Source organism: Gymnoscopelus braueri, assembly GCF_963280865.1.
Source record: "Gymnoscopelus braueri genome assembly, chromosome: 6".
Lineage (NCBI taxonomy): Eukaryota > Metazoa > Chordata > Actinopteri > Myctophiformes > Myctophidae > Gymnoscopelus > Gymnoscopelus braueri.
Window position 1 is genome coordinate 57,010,966 of NC_137607.1, and position 6,028 is coordinate 57,016,993.

A 6,028-nucleotide genomic window follows, 5' to 3' on the forward strand; every position below is an offset into this window, starting at 1 on the left:
CTTGTTTATCGTGGCACAACAACGGGGGAATACCAAAACGCTCGCCCCAAAACACAGTCGCCCCGGGGCAAATCCGGCGGTATTACAGGCAAATCGGCGGTATATAGAATCGGGGGCGAGTGTGTTTTGGGGCGAGTTTTCCGGTTACCTTGTGGAATACTGTCATTTGTTTTCCGAGGCGAACTTGTCCGCCCTGCCCAATATGGAATACTTTCATTGCTGTAAGCAAGGAAATACTTTGTTTTGTTGTTACTTTTGGTTAAATGTATTTATGTATTTATTAAGTAGCCGTGTAATAAGCGGGATAATGCATGGGGAGGTGGTCATTATTGAAATTTAAAGCCCTTCAGGGTGATTATGCAGAATCACCCTGTCGGGCTTCAAATTTCAATAATGACCACCTCCCCATGCATTATCCCTTGCTTAATAGGCTACAGCTGATAGATGACAAGACGTCTGCAAACCAGCGGTGCACTGTGGATGGATGATGCATCAAGGACTTTTCAGATGGCCCCTAGTAATTTATTTGGAACAAAAAGCAACCCTGCAGGTATGAGCAGCTACTGTCTACTCCACTGGAAGAAGTGCACGCACGCGCACCGCGCACGCACACGCACACACACACACACACACACAGTCTTTTCAACAACTTATGCAAAGAGAGAAGGGGGTGATTTTTCTTTGGAACTGGCTAAAATAAAAGGGATGTTTATAGACAGTTTTTTTTCCTTCTGTAGCCTGCATCAGCTTTTACAATGCTGTTGTCTGTCACTGAAAGTGAAACTAACTTCAACTGCACGGACCGTCTGAGCAGCCTGGTGACACACTTAAGGCAGGTACAGACTGCAGGATCTTAAAGTGGTCGGGGGGTCATCTGATCGTTAAGCATAACACACTGCAGGAGTTTATTTCTTGAAATCGGCTGTCATAATATCGTTGTGGTCTTCACAACAGGATTGATCCCCGACAAGGGCTGACACACTGTAGGATAGTTCACTAGGATGCTATCTCCAGAGTCAGACCCAATACATACATTTGAGTTTATTCCAATTCATTTTAATCGACGTATCCCGTGATATGCCTCTCTCCCTCTCCCTCTCCCCCCTCTCTCGCTCTTTCTCTCTCTCCCCTCTCTCGCTCTTTCTCCCTCTCCCCTCTCTCGCTCTTTCTCTCTCTCTCTCGCACGTCAAGTGCGCAGAAGCGGTCAGTGACAGCGTTGCCATGTCCGCTTATTATAAGCGACTTTGGGCTTGTTTTTCTGTAGAGTTGCTTGTAAATATTGGTTGTTGCGGGGTGCATTTTTTGGGCTTATTTGTGTAGTTGCTTATTTGGCCTTGTTTCCTAATGTTGTTTAAACCAGTGGTTTAAACAACACATAATATGTATTTGTCCGCAGACCCCCCTTCTGTAAATATGTTGTGCCATCATAGACCCCCATACAAGATTTGTGTGGATTTGGAAAATATTCCACAATTTTCTCAAGATTTTTCTTCGAAAATAGCTGCGACGCGTTGTGAGCTTGTAGATCGGCTATTTTCAAATATCCAATGTATTTGTAAATAGGTTTAAAGTGCTCAAGTGGCCTTTTCTTGGGCTTGTTTTCATAGACCTGGTTGCTTATTTCTCTCGCAACATCTGGCAACGCTGTTCAGAAACAGCGTATCTCTCTCTCTCTCTCTCTCTCTCTCTCTCTCTCTCTCTCTCTCTCTCTCTCTCTCTCTCTCTCTCTCTCTCTCTCTCTCTCTCTCTCTCTCTCTCTCTCTCTCTCTCTCTCTCTCTCTCTCTCTCTCTCTCTCTCTCCAATTCCTCTAAAATAAACAGCCCACCAGGCTCGCTCACTCTCTCATTTTGTTTCATAATGTTAACTTAATACAGGACTGGACGGTAATATTGCGGTAGGGACTGTTTGTTGTGGTCAGATCCAGCGACGCTCCCCTGGCCACGGTGGCTGTAATGTGCTCTCATTGGCTGTAGCGTGGATCTCCTCGCAGACCCTTTCATAATGTATGATACTGTCCGATCTCCTGTCTGGGACAGAGCTGAATATCTAACATGGTAGTTATCTGAAAACGGTCGGAAAGCCGTCGCAGAGCGGATTATCGCGCCCATATCGTCTCGCGGTGCCTTTCACACACAGCGAGCATTATCTCGCAGATCAAAGGCCGATCTGCGTCAGATCGGGAGGTTTTGTCGGCGAGCGCCAAAAAAATTCGGCGACAGCAATATCGGACCCAATCTCCTGCAGTCTGTACGGGCCCTTACTGCCTTTAAACTCTCAGTGATGGACCGACAGCCACGGCATTGAGGTTATAACTGCGCGCAGCATTATGGAATATATAATATATTCCATAATATATATATTCGATATATGTATCCTTATATTTCAATGGTAATCAGCACCATCTGTAGGCTGTCACTTCTTGCTAATGTTTACCGAGTCGACTCGCACGATTTGATCATCATGCTGTTGCTGCGCAGTGCCCATGCAGTATCAATTTCACCGGCATAAAATCGGAATTTATGACAGTGACCGGCCGAGCACCGATCCAGCCGGTTTGACCTAAAACCGGCTTTTTTAATCGGTGCATCTCTACTAAATATGATAAACTAACAAGGGCGATTGAAACTGGACTAAGATTGAGACTAAATTATTATTAATGAATTATTATTATCATCACACCAACTCGTTAATATTTTGAGGGAAATAAGAAATAAATGTGTGGCGCGTGCGCACAATTTTGCTCTCCCCTGGCCTAGCACCGGGCCTAACTTTTTCCCTGCAGGAAACCCTGATATAAATACTGTAGCTATTACAGTAAGGAAAATACAATTTTTTTTTAAACAAATATCTTTATTAGGTTCACAGTATAGACATGAAGTCAGTCTTTTTTTCATTTTCTCCCTTTCCCCATCCCTCCCCCCATATTGTTATTGCTGTCACATTTTCCTTTTAAAAAATAGACAAAATCTGTAAGAAATGCAGTGGAATAAAGAAATGTACCTGACAAACAAACATAAAGACATGATTTGACAAACAAACATAAAGACATGATTTAAATGATTGGTTCAGACAGTGGAATGTAATAGAAAATAAATAATAAATATAATTTAAAAAGAAATGTTCACAATAAAAGCAGGAAAAAATAAAAAATACGGAAAATACAATATTAAGGCACTCTGATTGCATGTCATTCTCTGTCAAACATAATATGGAGTGATGTAATATTATAATACTAAAAATAATAATTCAGATATAGCAGCATTATCAGCCACAATGTGCATGTGTCATTTGAAAAGAAAAGCAGAAATCCCCCAAATGTTTATGAAATAAATACTACAGCCAGACAGCCACACATGCAAAGTAGATCAAATAATGGAAATACAGCATTTCATTACGTTATATTCAATTAGTTCAAAGCAGATCTTGTTTAACACTTACCCTGCCAGAGTTTTTTTTAGAGCAGTCTGTAGCCTCTGCCAGGGTTTTGAACGATTTTGTTACCTTTTCAAGTAGCCACAGAATGTTTTCCTCCAGTATGATTGATCCCCTGATGGTTGCTAATCACTGAGGAGATTCAGGTGTGGTTTCACAAATGTCAACGAGGTCATTGTGACCTCGTTGACATGTGTTGTTTGATGTTTGAAAATAGCTCAAAACCAGTAGTTTTAAACCAAAAAACAATGTGAATTGTTTGTCCGTTTGAATTTTAACATTGAAGTGGATGGAGCAGCAAATCTTTGGAAATTGTTATCTCCTTATTCGTTTTGAATATCGAAAAAAAATCTCAACTCAAAAATTTGAGAATCTGATCTGATGTGGAGAGTTCATATCTAGGGAACATGTACCCAAACTTTTATGTTTTCTCTCCGTGAAATGTTGAAGGTGTGTGTGTGTGTGTGTGTGTGTGTGTGTGTGTGTGTGTGTGTGTGTGTGTGTGTGTGTGTGTGTGTGTGTGTGTGTGTGTGTGTGTGTGTGTGCATAGAAGCATAATGGAATTAAACATTCTAGGCCTAATGGCTACCCCTGCTATTCAGTTCATTGCAAACATGGACTTGTTTACGAACTTGAATATTCACAGAATATTCACCCCAGAACAGGGACACAAAGATTAATGTGGTTAAAATAAATAAATAACAAAGAGTGGTTGTAATAGCTTTAGCTGTATTGTTAACAGGGCGCAGGTTAGCATCCCCATTTACTGTTAGTATTTAGCTCATGTTAATACACATACGTGTTAAATGTATGTCCTCATGAGGTCACAACAGTCATGTTAATAAATGGATGTGTTAGCCTTGAAACATGACTGTCATATCATGAGGGTCATGGCGCTACTTGTACGGGTTGTAGATGTAGAAATTTCAAAAACCAGGAACATCTACATAAACATTCAGATTTCAAATATAAAGTGCTAACCCCATGGCCACGGATGTTACAAGTTAAAAAGCTCAGGTCTAAGTCCCCTTATCTTCCATATTGTTCAATAAAAAGCATTTTACTCCTATCAGCGGCCATTTTTTTCATAGAGTTATAATGTATCAGGGTGCAATACACCTACCAACCGATAGGCTCACGTAGTTGAAAGCGTTATGGCGAAAATCCTGAGAAAATGGCCACCGATCGGATTAAAATGCTTGTTATTGAACAATACGGAAGATACGGGTAGACCCACCCGGTGTAAATTGTCAAAATACACCTCTCCCGCTTAGCGGAGAGTGTGGCGGTGTAGAGGGGCTCTCCCCGAACGCGTGCGTACCTCAGAAGCTCCGGCGCTAACTAAGCACCGTCTCCTGTCCAATTTGTATACACTATTGTCTGAAAACGGCCCTTTTCTGACCTTTTCTGACCATTTATCCATTTTGATACATTATTAATGTTTAAAAAACCGTTTTTGTTACACAGAAACATAATGTGTGTTGTGTAGCTTCGTTTAAATGCTTAATTTGTAGTTTTAATGTGCAAATTAGCCGTTTTTCTACTCTATTTTTATTTTTAGAGGGTACTCTTATTCTGAAGAGATCGTCCACCGGAAGTCTTATTGTTGCTCCGCTATCGTTGCTGACGGAACACAGATAGTCCCTACCGCCCATTGGGAACTTCCGACAGAATCGGCCACAGACGGCATTAAAACACTTCTTTATTGAAAGATATGGATTATTACATTGCACTACTACCCCGTAGAGAAAGTTAACATTTGGGGCGTTGAGGTAAGCACCTTTTTTTTTCAATTTGTACATGTTTGGAGATCTACGGGGTATAGTGCTGAAAGTCCCTGTGTCCATGGGGGATCACCCCTACAACTCTCGTAGATTGAAAACGTCATAATCATACGTCTACGAGAGTTGTATTCTACAGCTAGGCTAGTGGCTACCCTTGCTATTCAGTTCATTCAGTAATACATGTTTGACAACAGTCATGTTATTGTAAAATCTTCTACAATGACCATGAATTCCACAGCACATTTGATCTGCTAGGACTGCTGTAGCAGCTATGCTAGCACACTATGCTAACTGCTTAGCTTATTGTCCTTATCCACGGTGTGGGTTATTATGTGACGCAGTAACATTCTGTGGTGAAAACAACAAGAAGATACAACATGAATTTACCTGATAAACTGATAGACGATCAATGACGTCACTGAGAGTCTCCAGCTTTTAATCCGTTTGAAGCGACGAGGAAAACAAGACTAAACTCTTCACAGAGTGTTGCCAGATTGTGTGAGAGAAATAAGCAACCAGGTCTAGGAAAACAAGCCCAAAAGAAGCAACTAGGCCATACTGGGCAACTGGCGGCCCCCACCTTCACTTAATGCGGCCCGCAGGTTAATATCGGAATACTGATATATTATTGATTTCAGCTGTTACAATTGCAAACATGCAAACATGATCCGCTTTAATTCTATATTAGTAGCTTAATGACTAGAAATAAAATTATGTTGTCTTTTTTATGTCCAATGTATTTGTATTAAGTTAATTTGAAATTAAATAAAAATGTTACTTTTCAGGATTCCAATTCCGGCTATTTTTGCTA

The 6,028-nt window shown here is 41.0% G+C and overlaps 1 protein-coding gene across 1 annotated transcript in view; it reads right to left on the reverse strand.

The window, feature by feature from the left end:
* The window catches only part of LOC308087238 (uncharacterized protein), a 29,699-nt gene extending 24,000 nt beyond the window's left edge, over positions 1–5,699 (reverse strand). Inside the window, exon 1 of the mRNA XM_080430968.1 lies at positions 5,605–5,699. The gene's annotated coding sequence lies outside the window, so the exon portion shown is untranslated. The remainder of the gene's footprint in view (positions 1–5,604) is intronic.
* Positions 5,700–6,028: the final 329 nt, after the last annotated feature.